Below are 19870 nucleotides of genomic sequence, written 5' to 3'. Positions count from 1 at the left end.
TGATATGGAAGACGAAGGCTAGATACCCTGAACAATGATCGGACGACACAGAACTGATACACAAATTTCAACTTTTTTCTTTTAAAGATTGAAGAAATAATTCTGTAGACTTCGTGATTAAATTAGTAAATGGTCGGATAGTGTGATGCTCTAACGAAAATGTGTAAAAGTGTTACCGACTTTACTGAAACACATAATTTTGACACCTTTAACGATCTACTACCTGTTTTCTCAAAAGTTTTATTAAACCACATAAAAAATGTTTAAAACTGTAAAAAGTATACCATAAAACACCTAAAATATATTGTAAATGAGAATTTTTCATCAAATAATTTTGCAGCCAAAAGTTATAAAATTTGAAGGTACCAATGAAATAATAGTTCTAGCATTTTAATCCCTTAAAAAATGATAACCTGTTCGCATATCTTCGATATTTTTTATTCAAAAATAGCAGGAGAGTCATCAAAATTATAATTATGAAACTTGTGGTAAATATTGCTACTAATAAAAAATAGAACTTGAATTTTGCTTCAAGTGGTTAGAAGTAAATTACTTGTACTTTCTTTATGTTCATACTTTAATGTATACGGTTTATATTCTGTTTGCCTTTTCAAGAAAAGGTGTTAATGAAAGTATTAAAAGATTTATCAAATTAGTTAGAAATTTAATTCTTTGGTTGAAAATATAACTATTTGTTTGAATTTTTATTTTTTTGAAAATTTAAATATTCCCTTTTTTATTTTGTCATTAAAAATGAATGTTTTTAATAAAAAATGAACTGTTCTATTTTTGAATTTAAATCCATATCTTTAGTAGAAAATTCATGTCTTTTTTCAAGATTTTTTTTTGTAGAAACTAACAGTTTATTGTTATTACACTCAAATACTTGGTTAACAGTCAAATTACTTTATTAGGAGTTTTTTTTTCAACATTTATCATTTTAGTTGTAAAATTCACTTATTTGATTCAAAATGAAACTATATAATTCCATTTTTAGTTAAATTTCATATTTTTTAGTAGAAAATTCTACTATTTTAAAAAAATGCATCTTTTTTGTTAGAAAATTAATCTTGAATTCAGCTAGTCGGTTGAAAGTTCGTTTTACTTGTTTATTTCAAAAATGATTTCTCTAGCTGAAAATTTAACTATTCCATTTTTTATTGTAAATTTATTTTTTTAAGTTGAAAATATATCTCGATAAATAAATATTTAAGTATTCAAAATTTTTTTGTGTAATATTATGCTTTTTTTGAAAATGTAAGTATTCCCTTTTTGGTTGAAAATGTATCTTCTCTATCTGGCAATTCTACCATTTGTTTGAAAATTAATGTATTTTGTTAAAAATTCGTCTTTTTCCCAGATAATTAATTTTCTTGTATAAGAATTTGAGTATTTGGTTAAAACCTTCTTGTTTAAATTAAAAATTAATTTTTTTAACTGGAAATCCAACCACACGGTTAAAATTAATTTTTTTTTTCAAATTGAAAACTAACTTTTTCAACTGTAAATTCAACTAATCTGTTCTTTATTGTAAGCTTATCTTTTTTAACAGAAAATTTTTTTAAAATAAATAATTTCGCTAACAAGTATCAGTTTTGATTGATTGAAATCTTTGTGAAAAATTCAACCATTAGGTTAAAAATTTTACTTTATTGAAAATTGAAATAATTTGTTAAAAATCAACCCTTTTTATGGGAAGTTCGCGTCAGTCCAGTTTGAGCGGATTAATAATTTGGTGTCATTTTGGACGCTGTTTCTCCCTTAAATGTGGATAGAGTGAACGAATGTATCAATTCGAAGATTATTATAATTAATTCAAAAAATATTGTACTGAAAGCTTATAAATCAAAATTATAATTGGACAATTTTATGTATATCGCCCTTTTTAAACAAGCCACATAGGTGTTTCCTTTAATCGCTTGATTTTTGTAACACTAAAAATGCATTCGGTTTCAGTAATACGAGTAATATTCAGGAGCTCTATTCCAGTGTTCTTAAGTCATTATACCTAGTGGCAGTTAAATTTTACGATATCATTTCCAAGTTAAACTCGAGTAGAATACAGTTTGGTGTAGTTATCAGTTTCTATAAGCTCTCTCAAGACTCACTTCACAGTTTCAGTTCACTTCTTCTTATTTTAAGTGTGTTACATTTCGATATTGTTCGACTCAATTCTTTTTATCAGAACATCCAGTATGCTCTTTCACTATTTTAATATATCTTTAAGGCTACAATATATCGAATTGTATTTATTTTTGGGATTACCTAAAATAAAATCACTGAACACTTTCGATATGAAATTTAAAAAAATAAAACAGGAATTGTTGTGAGCAAGTCTCAAACTTCAGAAGTTTGTGGGTGTAACGAAGTAACCTAAATTCTGTTCTACATAAACAGTAAAGGACTATAAAATCCCCTTTTATTTTCGATTGTATATGTACATTCATTGATCATAAGCCAGAAAATCAGCGCTACAAATATTTTTCATTTTCAAATCAGTAAAAATCTTAATTTCTGAAACAAATTATATTTTCCACAAGCGAGATCTTGTTTTAATGAAAAAATCGTCTCACGATCCCTAGGAGAGACGAATCTCACCAGAGGAACGCAAGACAATTACGAATTTGAACTATCACTGTACTTACGAAGATAGCTCCTTTTCATGGGAGTTGAATCCTTACATGTAAAAGATACCACATTCACACCTACTGCTCTCCTCTGGTGCTGAAAACCTAAGCGACCACTCTCTTGGAGACCAGAGAAACGAGTGAGTCGGTGAGTCGACTCTGTTAAATGCTGCGAAGACCAGCCCGCGTAAAACCGCAAATGCTCGAGCAGGCACCCGAGCTCTCCCGACCTCACGAATGACGATCTAGCTGCTCCTAAAATTTATTCAGGTTTTAAAATCCCGAGACTTCTGGGTCTAAAATGTTTTAAATTTAGTGCTGCATGCCTTAGTCATATTTTTAGTAAACAATGGATTTTTAACAAGTAAAAAACAAATTTTCGACAAAATAGTTAAATTTTCAACCTAAGAAATTACTTTCAAAAATACATTTTTTAACTTAAACATTGTAGTTTATACTGAAGTTTGCAGTTGAAAAATTTAATTTTTAAACCCAAATAAATTCGATTTTATCAGCAAACGAACTTAATTTTTATCTAAAACAAATTAATTTTAAAGAAGAATAATTCGCCAACAAAGAAGATAAATTTATAACTGAAAAGAACATTTTTCAAGTAGAAAAATTGTCAACAAAATTGTTCAATTTTCATCTATAGAAACAAATTTTAAACTAAAAAAAATAAGTATTCGGTTAAAAATGGACTAGTTAAATTTTCAGAAAAAAATGGAATTTTCAACGAAAGAAATTAATTTTTAACTAAAATTATAATGTTTCAACGAAAAATTAAATAGATAATTTTTCAGTTGAAAAATAATTTTCAACCCCAAGCAATCAAAGTTTCAACAAAATATTTAAATTCGCAAGCAAAAAATTCAATTTGCAAACAAATATTTTAATTTTCGAACCAATAACTTTCTACTGAAAACAGAATTTCAACATTTTCAAAATCAATTTTAAAACAACAAAAATTTTTGTTAACGAAAATAGATAAATTTACAAGGAAAAACGGTTACATTCTCAGTTTAGAAAATCAATTTACAACCAAGAATTTTTCAGCAAAATAGTTTAATTTCCAAAAAAATAGATGAACTTTGAACCATTTTAAACCAAAATAAAAGAAGTTTCAACAAAAAATGCATTTTCACCCAAAGAAATGAATTCTTGATTAAAATAGATGAATTTTTAAACAAGAAGAACAATTTTCTACCAAAAAAGAAGAATTTTTGACTGAGAAAGGTCATTTTCCTACCAAAAAAAATTCAACCAAAAATGATACAAGTACATTTTTAGTATATGAAGGCGTTTTTTCAACAACAAAAAAATCGAATTTTCAACAAAGCAGTTAAATTATCAACCACAATAGTTATTTTAAAAAAATTTTATTTTAAAATAGTTTCATTTTCGATAGAAGAAATAAATTTTCAACAGAAAATTGTTTTTAAAAAAACACACAATCGAATTTACAACAGAATAGTTCAATTTTTAAACATATATTTATATTTTCATTTAGAAAATTATTTTTCAACCAAAAAGGGAATGTAATGAATTCTGAGAATTTAAAAAAAATCACCATTTTTTATATTATTTTGTGATTTTTCCATATTATATAATTTTAGAAAAAATAAGGAATTTAATTCTTATGAAGCCTTCTTGCGAAATTTTGTTGCACCATTTTTCATTATATTTATGTTGGTTTGTAAAATTTGCTTTAACATTTTAGTAAGTTTACGAGATATTCCAAAATTTTGAAATGATAAAAAAATAATTAAAACTTTCAAAAGAATCTGGAAAAATTCTTAAAAATTAGAAGATTAGAAGGTCTGAAAATATTAGAAAAAAGAATTATTTTTCTAATAATCGTTTGAAAATTTTTAATATTTTTCATTAACAAAAATGTACTTTAAAAAAAATTCCAAAATATTTTGAAACACATCAAACGATTTCCTAAAATTTAAAAGAAGAGTGTAGAAGATTTTAAAGCAAAATGTTTCAATTTGGTAAGATTAAAAAGGGAATTCAGAAAGATTTCAAGGATATAAAATTATTTTTCTTAAAATTCCTGTGAAAAATTTAGAAGATTATATAAGTCAGGTTTTTGACATCTTGCATGCTTTTTTCAAAATTTTTAGAAAAATGTAGTAAGTTAAAAATATTTGTTTGGAATTTATTTTGTTTTACACGTGTTAGAAATATTTAAAAATTTGAAAAAATGTCTTAAAATTTATCAATTATTCGTTGATATCTTCCAAACTTCTAAATCTCCTAAACATCTTTTAAAAAGACTCGAATTGTTCTAATATTTTTGAAAATCCGATAAAATAAAAAAATTTAAGTCCTCTAGGTTCTTTTTTAATACATCTCTTTTCATGCTATTTTGGGATATAATCACAATTTTAAGGATTTTAAGAGAAAAAGTCAAAAAGTTATCAACTTGACTTTGAATGTGGTGTGGAAAGGAATTTCATTAAAAAATGTGTGGGATTTTCGGAACAGAAAACTGCATGAATTTATAATCCAGTCAGGCCTTCTAAGCCTTCTTATCATTAAAAACCATTTAAATTTGTCCTGATTTTCTTTGAAATTCGGCAAAATGGAAACGATTACTTAAAATCTTCAGATTCTTTATTGATAATTTTAAACATGGTTTAAAATGTATTGGAATTTTTTAAAATCAATTTTTCAAAATAAAAAATTATATTAATTATTCGTAGAAGCCTAAAAGAATATTCTTCATTTTCATGAAACCTTAAAAAATTCTTTAAAAAATCTTTACAAATTTTAATTATTTTCTAATCGTTTCAAAATTCCTGAATATCTCTTAAACTTATGCAAATTTAAAAGCACATTTTTTAAAATAGAATAAATTTAAGAAAAAAATGTACAACAAAATTGCGCAAGAAGGCTTGATAAGAATTAATTTCCTTCTCTTTTTCTAAAATTATAGAACATAGCAAAATTGCGTGAACTTTCATTCTCTTGACACCCTGCGAAATTCAGTTTACTTAAAAACTCCTCCAAATAGCCAGTTAGCCACCGAAAACGAACCGTGAAATCGGGGGGGGGGGGGGGGGGGGGGGGGGGGGGGGCTTGGACTCGTGCATTTTCAGCTCTGCAGGAGGCTTGCCTACGCAACATGTAGCAGAGCCGACTCACGGACACGCTACGTTTGAATATGTCGCTCCCAGATGGGAGAGTGGTGGGGGCCGAAAAATCCCACGTTCTGGGGACACTGAGAAGAACTTAAGAATCGAGTGGGACTCGAGACTTTCCCGTTCCACCGCCTCTGCGTGCTGGCCAAACGCACTATGCTGTGATTGGCTGGGAACCCCCACTCTACTCTATCGGAACGGGCCCTCGTTCCATTTTCTTTCTGCGACGATCGTCGCGTAAAATGACTTTCTAACGGGTGATATTTTAATATGTAGTTATGAGAGTTTGTATATTATTTCAAAAATTGTGTAAAATTTACCTTCATAAAAGATAAGATAAACCTGCACGTTACAAGTGGTTTATTTTCAGGGAGAATTTAACATTTTTTAATTTTCCCACCCTAGAACTTTTGAAAATATTTATTAAAAAGATCGAATTATCATCCAAATACATTAGAGTCATTGAAATTGTGCAAGACTTTGTTTATTCTCAAATAATTGTATGGTATATAAATATAATAGCGCAGAGCCTGCAAATTTTCATTTTCGAATACACTCCTTTTAAGACCAGAATGCTTCAAAACAAAAAATTTGTATTATAGGCTGGAATCATTTCACTTTTTCGACAAAGTTATGAGTTTCTAAACTTTTAAAACTCGTGACGTAATTTCTAAAAAAAAATTGATTTTTGCTTTGAAGTGCTGTAGTAGAGGAGAAATACTCTTTTTTTGTTACTGAAAAATCAATATTCACATTTTGTACAAAATAAAGAGAAGATACAAAAAAGTCAAAGAAGCAAAGTTCTGCCCCTTAAAAAGTTCTAAAGAAAAGTCTTGGAATTTTCCTCTATCCTGCGTTTCTTTTGAGATTTTCGCTAAAATAAGATTAATTTAGAATTTCCGGCAATTAAAGGTATTTTATGAAAATATTAAATTTTAATTATCATAAAATATTGAAAAATTGTATCAAATTTTTTAACTTCTTAATTTAAACTCTTCTTACTAATTTATGACATAATATGACAGACTATTGTTGCGAGGAAAATACAGTTATAGCTTCTTTGCTTTTTTGAATTTTTTTGTATCTTGTCTTGCTTTTGCATAAAATGTGAATATTTATTCTCCAATAACAAAAAAATGTTTTTTCTCTCCGAAGCGTGGGCACAAGATAAACTCTCATGATATATATTTACCATAATAGTACTTAACTGGGAAAAAATCAAGAAAAAAAAACTCTGGTCTTCATCAGAAAATTGAGTTTAAAAGTTTTCTGAAACACCGCCGTCAGTTTGTCAGTTGTAAGAATTTTCTAAAATTTTTTGTAGATTTCCAAAGAGAATTGAAGGAACTACTAGAAGAGAAAAAAATGTTTTATATCCACATCAGTTTCAAAACTACATCGTTTTAAAGCAAAAACCATAAATTGTTTTCATAAATTGTGTTACGAGTTTTAAAAGTTTAAATACTGATAATTTTGCCCAAGGAAAATTATCTACCAAATCGGAGAAATACGTGTCATCAAAAAGCCCTTGAAAAAAAAAATATTTTATCTGCAGCCAATTCTGTGCCATGACTGTGCTCAGCCTTCATGATTTGAAATGAATTTGACCTGTATTAATTCATATAAAATAGTTAAATTTTCAACTGAAGAAATGAATCTTTTACCAAGGAACATCAATAAAAAAACATTTAAAGCAAGTGTTTAGCAAATATATTCCAAAAAATTAAGAAATTTTTCTGCAATTACAAATTAAAAAACTATATATAACTCTTTAATAAAATAGTTAAATATTAATTTTTAAAAGTTATTCTTACAATAAAAATGAAATACTTTAATTTTCAGTTTAAGAAAATTATCTTTAAAAAAAAAAAGAATTTTCAACCTGAAAGATATATGGAATAGTATAATTGTTTGTTGAAAGAAAAATCATTTTTAAACAAAAAGGAAACGTGTTCAACAAAATAGTTTAATTCGGTGCCAAAATAGTTTAAATATTAATTTAATATATCCATTTCCAAGTAAGAAGATTAAATTTTCACCAAAAAAGGCAACCTTTCAACAAGCTGAAGGAACTTTTAAATAAATAGTTGAATTTTCAACCGAACAGTAGAATTTTCGACTGAAGAACATACATTTACAATGAGAATTTGAATACCTAAATTATCACTTCACAAAAATTAATCTTCAACAAAAAAGAGAGATTAATTTGTTATAAAAAATACAATTATCTATCTAAATACATACATTTTAAACCAAATATATGAACTTTTAACGATAATTTTGTAACGAAGTTAACGATAAATCTAATTAAATAATTGTAAGCGATAAATTTATAATCAAAAATAGAAGAGTTGAACGAAATAGATGTTACTTTAAGCAGGAAGATGAATTTTATACTATCAAGACGATATTTGAACAGAAGGCAGGAATTTTCCTCTACCTGGTTAAATTTGTAAGAAACTGGTTCAATTTTTAACAAAAAAAAATTATTTTTTATGTAAAAATCTTAATTTTATATTTAAAAAAATATAATTCAACAAAATACATGAATTTTAAATAAGGAAGGACAATTTTGCACAAAAAATTATATAGTAAAATTGTCATTTAAGTAAATTAATATTTAAAAAAACTAATTCATTTTGAACCAAAACAATTAGTTTTCCACAAAATTGTTCAATCGTCAACTAAAATTAACAATATTCAACTAGATAAACAAACCTTTCAACTAAAGAAATAAATTTTCTATCAAAACAGTTTCATTTTCAACTCAAAAAGACAAACTTTTAACTAACCAATTTAATTTATAACAATATTTTTAAATTTTCTGCTAAGTATATTTGTTTCTCTCTAAGAAGTGATTTTCAACAAAGATTCATTTTCTTCCAAGAAACATAACTTTTCAACGAATTAAATGTATTATTAACTAAAAAGGCTCTATTTTTCAACAAAAAAAGAATATATAAAGTTTCTGCCAAGAAAATTAAAATTCAACAAAATCGTTTGAAAACTATTTGAATATCCTATGTAAATTACTCAAAAGTAGCTAGATTACTGTACATTACAATTTACTTACTTGGATTACTTAAATTGCTTTAAATTCTTCAAATACTTCAATTACAAGTGGATTACATGGGCTTACAATAGGATTATTTCTAATTACTTAAATGACCCTTAATCACACCTCATTAGGATTTTGGATAACTTAGCGGACCAGCGGATTACGAGAGTGGTTTCTCTCTTACTGAAATTAGATTAGATCTTTTGGCAGATAATTCTTGATAAAATAAGAATTATTTTTCGATTTAGACACCCTGTATGTACATAAATTGGTAAGCGAATACAGGATGACGTAGAGAACTTGAGTTGAGGAACGGAATACCGTCGGCACAGGCAGATCGAGTTTCCAGCGATGTTGAAAATCAGTTTCCATAAACTTGAGCAAGAGAGTTTGCTGGTTTCCATCCATTTTCGTATGTCGCCTCGACAGGTCTATCGATCTCCAAGTTAAGATTTCCTTCCTTCTATTTTCATTCTATCCTATCCACTAACAATTACATGACACCCAAAGTTAATGCTCATTCATCACAAAAACTTGTCCTCCTTTTATGTACCTATACGTATTCAGTCATTCTAGAGCCAAGTTTATCTGTCCGGAAAGTATCCGACCTTGTGATGAAACAGGAGAAAGGGTTTATTCTAGTCAATGGCAATGATATTGCCTTCAAAGTAATCCTCTTTGGAAGCCCCAACATTATTTTTGCGATTCTTACCTTTTAGAAGCACTTCTTGAAGTTACTTTTCGGAATAGTCAATAGCTGCTATGTCTTGAAATCGTTTTCCTTTCATAGGATACTTCAATTTGAAAAGCAGCTAGAAGACACAGGGAGCAGGGTTATGACTTCATGAGGAATATCCAATTTGTGTAAGGCCGTGTATCACCTCCAGGGTTATCCCACTCCTTTCCACTTCCTCAAAATCCTCCAACTAGTGTTCTATCCTTATATTCCTTCCCGCATCCCCCTTCCCGGACAATTCACACATCCTGTTCTCCCTGGGAAGCTAGAACCTATTCAAGCACTCCATGCAACCACATCTCATCCTTGCTATATCCTCCTGACTCTCTTTCTCTCTTTTTCCACATCCATCCTTCTCACTTCATGCATCTGCATTCGATTCGTTCTAGAATATCTTTCTTTTTCAACCACCAAATCTCCACTGCATAAAATAGCACCTTCATCACTAGTTATTCTAAGAATTTTATTTTTTTCCCAAAATCACCTGCGAGGAACTTCTGTCTTAGTCCCTACATCTGCCTCATTACTACGTTTGCCCTTCTTACTCTCTCTCTTTCTTTTATATGATAATCCACTCCCCCATTCATCCGTAACAGGAAGCTGAGGTACACAAATTATCTCCTCTAATCCATCGCCCTTTTTCTTCCTCTTCTACTCCCTTTCCTTATCCCTGCTACCTCTTTTTCTAAACATCGTAACCTTGGAATTTACCGCATTCAGCTCTTATCTAATCTTATCAAGTTATTGTCTTAATCTCTTCATCATCTCCTTCAAGGCCTACTCGCTGTTTGCATACAACACTATGTAATCTGCACACGCGATTGACAATATTTTAACCCCTGCGGGCATTTCTGCAGCAACGTCATATCCAACCAAAATCCCTCAAAAATCTCCACCTTTTCTCTTACAATTCCTTACACCCTATGTTTCATCTCTTTATATCCCTTTCTTAACCTCTATATCAGGCGTCTCTTCACTCCCCTCTCAACCATTGCCTCCAACAACCTTCCCCCATCCACCGGAGGAAACGTGCCTTCAAAACCACTAAAAGTTCGTACACTTTTGACCCCTTTTCCCTTAATTCTCTTTTTCCCACGTGCTGCCACATCATTCCGCAGCCTCTCCACCAACGCAATCGCTCAAACTTTCTACGCCGTATTTATTAGCGTAATCCGGGTATAATTTTCCTGCCTATCCTTATCCTATTTCTTAGACAGTAGCACTATCAACCCCCTTTTCCACCCTCCTGAAAATTCGTTTCCCCTTTATATTTTGTTTACCACATCATTTAGCCTCTCTCTAACCTCTTTTGTACTCTTGCGCCTTTGACCTTCTCAACTATCTGATCTGCTTCTCTGTCTCCTCATCATTCAGTGCTTCTCCCTCTACCCCCCTCGTTTTTCCACTCTCGTTATCATTCTTTCGTGAATCTGAACCCTGAAACAATTCTTTAAGAAACTCCCTCCTTTCCTCAATCCCTATCTTCTCGCTTATCCCCAACGTACGTCCCCTAAAACTATTTATTACCATCCACAAGTCCCCTTCTGTCTTCACACTTCTCATTTCTACGTTTCCATCCCTTTCTAAGTTCCCTCTTTTTTTTTAAATCTTTTTGCAATATATTATTTTACTTTATTATTGAATCTGTAAACTATCAATTTTTGCATTTATCACAGGCTTCACATGATGCGACAATTTTTAAAAACGTTATTCTCTTTGGTTTAAAATTCGTCTTCCTGTGTTTTGAATTCAACTGTTTAATTGAAAATAAATTTTTATGTTAAAAATTTGACAATCTAATTAAATTTTTTCTTGTTTCCTAACTGACAATTATTGTGTTGGTTGAGAATGCGACACTTTTATTGAAAATTCATCTCCCTGGGTCGAAATTTTATTTTTTTCTAGCTCAAAACACTACTGGTTGGTTACAAATTCAATTATTTCGATTAAAATTCATCAATTTTTTTTGTAGAAATTAATTCTTGTTTGAAAGAAATTTCAAAAATATTTCATTGAAAATGTGTCTGTTTTTTATTACATTCAAGTGTTTTTCAGTAACGTTTTTGTTTAAACTTGTATAAATATCAACTGTTACATTTTTCGTCGGAAATTAATTTTTTTGTTTAAAAATTAAACTTCACCATTTTCAGTCAAAGATTTTTCTTTTTAAGTTACGATTTCAACTACTTCGTTCAAGGTGTAACTACTTTATTAAAAATAATTTTTGTTCGCGTTAAAGATTCAGTATTTCATTTAAAACTTCATCGGCTTTTTTCGATGGACTAGCTTGTTCATAATTATTTCTTAATTTTTGCTTGGAAATGATTATTTGTCCTTAAAAATTAATTTGTTTTTTAGTTTTAATATTTTACTATTTATTTTAAATTTTAATTACCTTGTTAAAACTGAATTCTTTTCTTTAAAAATTCATCACTTTAGATAGAAATTGATTTAACTCACTCTTATTGAATATTTGACCAAAAGTCGTAAATTTAAAAAACCGGGACTTTCTATCATTATTTTAATAGAAAATTGCTAAAAATAATAATAAATTATTTAAACAATTTATTATACTTCTAATTATTAGTATGAAGTACAATATTATGTATTAGGCACAATTTGCATTAAAGCAAAAAACGCAAAAAAGTAATAATTAGCGCCAATCTCAAAACTTATTTTCCCAAACATGGGGCTTTTTTAGGACCCAATCAAACAATCTTATGGGTGTGATGTTTAAAACGTAATATTTTATTCGTTTTATGTGGCTAATTTTAAAGAGATATAAGGAATTTCAACTACATTCAGCTAACAATTGTGATTCTATATAAAATTAACAAAAACGTATTTTTTTATTATGAGAAATGCGTGTGAATCTTTTTGAGGTTTTTACCACTTCTAAATATTTTTTTTTATGGATTTGAAAAAATTTTTGGGCGATATGCATGAAAAATTATAGGAAAAAAAACTCCAATGCATTTTTGGAAACCCCTATGGCACACTTATTTAATATCCCACCATATTATACCGAAAAGCCATTCGTTTACCTTTGGAAAAGAGGGTTTTCCTGACCCAAGCTCTCCGTTGTTTCAAAAGGCTACAGTTGGAAAATTTTAAGCACCAGCTAATCGTCTGGTGAATATTTTAAGAGTTAATTTTCCCCGTGAGTTTGCTGGAAAGGGTCGTTTGGTTCTATTACTTTGAAGAGGTTCAACGTCAAACCACAAGAACCACGGTCCACTACATACAGCATCCCTTATGCCTGTATTTTCGAGTATATTGCGTAAAACACCGTCTAATTTTTAGAAAAAAGACAAGCCTAAAAATGGTAGAAAAAACTGAACTAATTGTCCCTCATTTTCCGAACAAAAACTTTTTTGTACATTTCGAAAAAACGGCGGGGTTTTCAAAAACACAAAAAATAATTAAATAAGAAGGGAATTCCAAAGGACACATTTTATTCTTCATCTAGATAGTTCTTTCAGGCCCTAATAGGGTGCTTTCTAGCCCTTAAGCGACCAACTAATTTTTAAATGCGCCTCATTTCAAAATTTTATTTTACATTTTCAAAAAAAGGCCGGATGTTTAAAAGTATTGAAAATGAAAAATTAACTCTAGCATATCAGGGAAATAGTTTTTCTAACTTTTGAATCGAAATATTTTGTTGTACATTTCCAAAAATCTCCAGGTTGTCTGTAATCATAGAATATGAAAATTCTACAATCAAAACAATTTCTCTTACCATCTACACGGTCTATCCTGGCACCAAATAGTTTTTCGATAGTTCTCTATTTTATCTGATTCTAGGATATTTTTAAATACTTCAAAGGATTTTGCACAATTTTAAGCGATTTGAACAATTTTGAACAATTTTACGGTATTCGAGAAATTTTACTGCATTTAAAGAGATTTCTAAGGACTTCATTTTTTTAGGAATGATTTCCAAGGATTACGAAAACTTTTTTCGAAATTTAGAGAATTTTACGAAAATTCAAGGTATTTGAAAAGATCTTAAGGAGTTTCAGTGATTACATTGATTTCCAAAAATATTTAAAAGAATTCTAACGATTTTCACAAGATTTCAATGGATTTCAAGTAAATACCATGTATGTTTATGGATTTTAAAAAGTTTCAAAAATTTAACGTATAAAAATGTAAAATTTTCAAAGGCTTTCAAACAATTTTCAAAGATTTTTAATTATTTTGAAATATTTTTATATATATTTTAGTGAATGAAAGGAAAGTATTTCTAAAGATTTCAAAGGATTTTACGAAATTAAAAGAAATTGGTACGAATTTGTAAGGATATTAAGAGATTTCTAAGGACTTCACAGATTTTCAACGAATTCGAAAATATTCTAAGAATTTTACAAAATTGCAAGCAATTTTAAAAGATTTTAGAGGATTTCAAAGATTTGGTGAATTTACCAAATATTTCGAAGGATTTTACGAAATTATAAAATTGTTTACTTAATTTAAAAGATTCTCAAAAATGTCAACAGAATTTGTAAGACTTTTAAATATGTCAAAGGATTTAAAAGATTTTAAATAGTTTTGAATCGTTTTGGAACGATTTCAAAAAATTTCAAAGCTGACTTAGTGGATTTTAAGAAATTCGTTTTTTCGCGAATTCGGGAGATTTTCAAGTATTTCAAAAGATTTTAAAAAATTAAAAAAAATGTATTAGTTTTCAGAAATTCTTAAAAATTTGAAAGTAATTTGTAATATTTCAAAGATTTTCAAGGATTCCAAAGAAATTTGAAAAGATTTTAATGGGATTCAAAAAATTTCGATGGACCATCAATAGTTTCGATAGATTCCATAATATTTGATTTATGTTCATATTTTCGTATTTTAAGAGATTTTAATGGATTCTTATAAATTATAATAGATTTGAAAAAGTTTAACGTATTTAAAACGGAAAATATTGAATGATTTTCAAAGAATTTTTAAGGATTTTAAATAGTCACTAAATGTTTCTGAATATGTTTTAGAGATTTAAAAAAAAACGTAGGGATTTTCTGATTTTTAAATTGAATTTACGGTATATTAACAAAAATTTAGAGATTTTAAAAAATTCGTAAGGATTTGTTTGGAATTTTTATGATATAAAAGGATTTTGTGACATAAGAAGGAATTTTAGTGGATTTGCAATGATAAATTTTTTACATTACGTTTAAAGATCTAAGAAATTCTAAAGGAATTTGACTAATTTTCAAGTGATTTAAAGAGATTTTAAGGAAATTCGATGATTTTGTTAAATTTCATGAAATTTTAAAGGATTTTACGAAATTCAAGAATTGTTAGTTAATGTTTTTAATTCCCAACAAATTCAAGGAAATTTGCGAAAACTTTCAAATATATCAAAGGATTTCATGGGAGTTAAGCAATTATAAAAAAATTAATTTCAAAAGAAATCTAAATAGCTTCAAATTTTTTGGAACGATTTCCAAGGACTTCGAAGTGGATTTAGAAGATTTAAAGAAATTCGTTTTCTAGCGATTTTGTGAGATTTTCGAGGATTTCAAAAGATTTCACAACATTTAAAAACGATTTCACTGAATTTAAAATTTTTTTAACAATTTGAAAGTAGTTTTTAAGATTTTGAAAGATTTTAAACGATTTCAAAAAAATGTTACAAGATTTTAATGGGGTTTTTAAAATATTGAATCACTGCCAATAATTTATAAGGATGTAAAAGAATTTCAATAGATTTAAAAATATTTTAATTATTTATTTGCAGATTTTTGAGAATTTTTAAAGATTGAGCGATTTAAATTTTTCCAAGGACTTAAAGCAATTCATACATTTTTGGAAGTATTATCATAGATCTTAAACATTTTATGGAATTGGAGAAGCTTTTATGCATTTCAAAAGATTTCGAAGGAATTCCATTTTTTAAGAATGATTTTCAAGGATTTCGTAAACATTGGATAGACTGCCAATAATTTGGATAGATTTAAGAGAACTTGAATAGATATACAAAACATTTTAATTATTTTCTAGCAACCTTTAAGAATTTTAAAGGACTTCAAGATTTTTTAAATGTTTCAAAGAATTAAACTAAAAATAAACGATTTTCAAATAATTCGACAGATAACTGAAATGAAACCTTATCTAAAGAAAATCTTAGTGGACGGAACAGAATTCTAGTGATCAATATTATGGCCGTTTGATCTAATTTATTTAAAAATATAAAAAAGACTCGTAAATAAGTAAATATGACAATTTAATTTTTGATTTCAGAAATTAGAATTTTCTGACTTTCGGAAATTTACTGAAAATTGTCTTATTTCCCTGACCTTCCCTGCAGCTTTTTAACCCCTATGTGTGGCCGTGCGGTCTCACAGACCGCACGGTTACATTGTCTCATTTTCACTGACTTTCAGTGATTCCCTGACCTGTGACAATCCTGATGAGTGCTTGTAATTAATAAATAATCACAAATTCTTTTATGAAGCGAATTTCAATGGTGTTATTTCAACTCTGAAGACAATTGGACCGCAATAACGCCAAATTCCCGCAATGCTTGAAATTCAAAAGCAGATATAACTCAACAATTCTTGTTTATTATAGTAATGATAAACTAATTTCACGTACATTCGATTTTATGTCCGTCTACTTTATTAACTTTGCGTTTGCAAGGTAGTTCATACTTCCGCCCTCAATGAACCGCAGGGAACCGCAGGAAAATTTTTTTATCGCGCTAACTTTTTTTATTTCCTAATCCTGCTTTGTATACTTTTACGTTCGATCTTGATGAATTTCCAGGGACTTGTGATACTGGCTCGTCGCCTATCTGCTTAATTAAAAAGTTTTCATCACTTTCCAGATACTTTTCGTCCCCTTTCTATACTATGAAGATATCAGGATCGTTCGCACCTTTTTGTGTTGAGTGAGCTCTTCTGTAATTATATTTTTCCGGACAGATTTACCATTTGTTCTTTTTTAAACCAATTTCTGCAAGATTTTCGCTGAGTAAACTAAACAAAAGAGACCTATTTTTTATAATTTTCTTCAATAATTTTCTTTTCAATTATAATCAACCCTTTCTAAGATCTGAAAAAAACACCCGCTCATAGTTATCCGTACACTGAATCGGCAAAATCTACCCGCTAATGACATTTGACCCCATTTCCAGTATTTTAAGGAAAACAACCGTTCATAGTTAGCCATAACCCTTTTTGGCTAAATCTTCGTCGAAAACAAATTTAACCCAATTTCAGTATCTGAAATAAGTCCCTGTTTATAGTTGGTATGATCCACCATAGTTGGAACCATTGCCATAGTTGGAAAAATCCACCTTCAAATTTTATTTAACCCATTTTCAGCATTTAAAAAACTGCCTGTTCGTATTTGCCGATGCCTTTACTCAGCAAAATCGATTTCTCAATTATATTTGATCGTGAAACAGTAATGTTTACATTTGAATTTTACTTGAACCCATTTCCAGTATTTACAAAAAATCACCCGTCGATAGTCTAAACTTAGTAAAATCTATCTCTTCATCAGATTTACCCGCATTTCCGGCATTTAAAAGAGTTGCTTGTTTATATTTGACCATCCAGCAGTTATAAAAACCACTTGTTCATAGTTGAACACACCTTAACTCTGCGAAATCGACTCCTCAATTATATTTCATCCAAAAATGGTCAAATCAACGTCTCGATTTTACTTGAACTTATTTTCCATATTTACAAAAAATTCATTTATATTATGCCCAACTTAGTGAAATCTATATCTGAATGAAATTTGACCCCATATCCAGCATTTAAAGAAATCTTTTTTATAGTTCACGATGCCCCAACTCCGCAAAATCTATTTTTTAAATATATGTGGCCCCCTTTGTAGTATTTTAAAAAAATCCGCTTACAGTCAACCTACTTGGGTAAATCAATATCCTGATTAGATCTTATCCCATTTTCAGGAGTTCAAAAATACACTTTTTTTATAGAGGACCATACCCCAGCTGCGCAAAATCTACGTCTCAATTATATTTTAACCCATTTCCAGTATTTAAAAAATCATCCATTCATAGTCGGCCTGAGAAAAATCAATATCTTAATCAAATCTCACCCCATTTTCAGCTGTAAAAAAAACTTTTTTATAGTTGAGAATACCTTGACTCTGCTAAATCTATCACTCAAATATATTTGACCCCATTTCCAGTGTTTTACAAAAATCATCCGTTTATAGTTGGCTCAACTTCGTAAAATCTATATCTTAATTTAATTTGACTTTATTCCTAGCAGTTGGAAAAAGACACTATGTTATAGGTGACAATAGTCTAGCTCGGAAAAATTCATCTCTCAAATATATTTAACCACATGTTCAGCATTAAAAAATCAATTAGTTTATATTTTTTTTGTAAACCCGCGCGTTTATAATTGGCTAGGACCTAATTCTGCATAATTAAAATGTAAAAATCTACATTTCGATTATATTTTACCCCATTTCCAGTATTTGGAAGAAATCATCAGTGTATAATCGGCCCAATCCTAATCGACCATATCCTAACTCGCAAAACTGACTTCTCAATTATATTTATTTCATACTGAACTGGTAAAGTCTACCCCTACATTTTACTTTAAACCATTTCAAGTATTTAAAAAAATCATTACTTTCTGGTTGGCCCAAATTGGTAATTGGTAAATTAGATTTGACCCCCTTTCCAGCAGTTACAAAAAAAGGTTTTTTTATAGTTAACCATACCCCAACTCCGCAAAATTTAGTTCTAAAATATATTTGTCCCCATTTCCAGTATTTAAATAAATCATCAGTTTATAGTTAGCAAAACTTGGTGAAATCTATATCCTAATTAGATTTTACTCCATTTCCAGTGGTTAAAAAAACACTTTATTGTAGTTGACCAAACCACAACTCGGCTAAATACATCGCCCTATCCCGATTTCCAGTGTTTTACAAAAGTCATCCGTTTATAGTTGGCTCAACTTGGTAAAATCTTTATTTTAATTGTATTTGACCCCCTTTCTAGCAATTGTATGAAAATTCTATTTTATAGTTGACCATAGCCCAACTGGGCAAAATCGATATCTCTGATATATTTGGCCCCATTTCCAGTATTTCAAAAATCAATTGGTTTATAGTCTTTAAAAAAATTTACTTGTTTATAATTGGCTGGGCCCTAATTCTGCATAGTCAACCTCTCAATATCTACATCTAAATTATATTCCACCCCATTTCCAGTATTGAAAAAAACTATCGTTCATAGTAATATTTTAAAAATTAGAGTTAAAATTAGAGAATTAGCCAGATTTTTTAGTATCAATAGGGTAAACTGAAAAAGGGAGTATTTGTCCCCAAATTTTGGTACCAAAAGCCATATTGTGTGTAGAAACACCCATATTTGTACTTAATTTTTGGTACACGTAGAGACTTCCTTAAAAAAAATGTTGCTTAATAGCCATACATCAACTGGGCCAAATCGAGATCTTAACTGTAGTTAACCCATTTTCAGCATAAAAAAGAAACCACGTGGTTAAAGTTGGCCATACGCCAATTTGGCAAAATCGACTTTTAAATTATATTTGATCTCGATATGGCAAAATGTACTTCTCAATTACACTTGAGCCCATTTTGAGAATTTAAAATACTCAAATAATAAAATCTTATACTTATTCATTATTGCAACGATTTTTGGATTGTTTAGATTCCGGACATTTTATTATTTTGGAAATGTTTTATAATATCGGCAAGTTTGTTTAAAAAATTATTGATTATTTATCGCTCGTCCCAATTTTGAATTCTTTTACTTTTATAATTTAAAAGATTATTAAAAAAACATTTCTGTGGCGAAATGTTGTCACAGGCTTATACTGCCCAATATCTCGAAGGCATTTTTGGTTAGAGTTTGATTTTTTTATTTGATCATTTTGCACGGGGCTCTCCCGATATACATCATCAATCACGGACGCATTTTTATAATGCAATCAAGTGATCTGATGAGAGCAGTCTGCCCAGACATATTGGACAAAGCCTGGTTTTTACCCCATCATTGACGGACTGGGTTGCAGTCAAGTACACGATGGGGGGACCTACAGCTTAAGGTGGGTTCCGAACCACCAGAACCTCGGTGAAGGTACATTGAAAAATTTCGAGAGGTACCGGCTCAGGGATCGAACCCCGGACCTCTAAGGTGAAGTCCAAGTGTCTATCCAACTGACCACCGAGGCTCATGTTTAAAAGATTATTATTATTATTATTATTCTAATTCTTTATTTGAAAATTTAAAATAATATACGTTTAGTTTTTAAAGCCCTAAACAGTTAAAAACAAAAACTCC

General features: G+C 29.2%; 1 protein-coding gene across 2 annotated transcripts in view; it reads left to right on the top strand.

The window, feature by feature from the left end:
* LOC117167950 (neuroligin-1-like) overlaps window positions 1-19870 on the top strand; it is a 183909-nt gene that overhangs the window by 68141 nt on the left and 95898 nt on the right. The window lies entirely within an intron of this gene.

This window comes from Belonocnema kinseyi, chromosome 2 (assembly GCF_010883055.1).
Source record: "Belonocnema kinseyi isolate 2016_QV_RU_SX_M_011 chromosome 2, B_treatae_v1, whole genome shotgun sequence".
Lineage (NCBI taxonomy): Eukaryota > Metazoa > Arthropoda > Insecta > Hymenoptera > Cynipidae > Belonocnema > Belonocnema kinseyi.
This window is presented reverse-complemented; position numbering and strand designations above follow the sequence as displayed.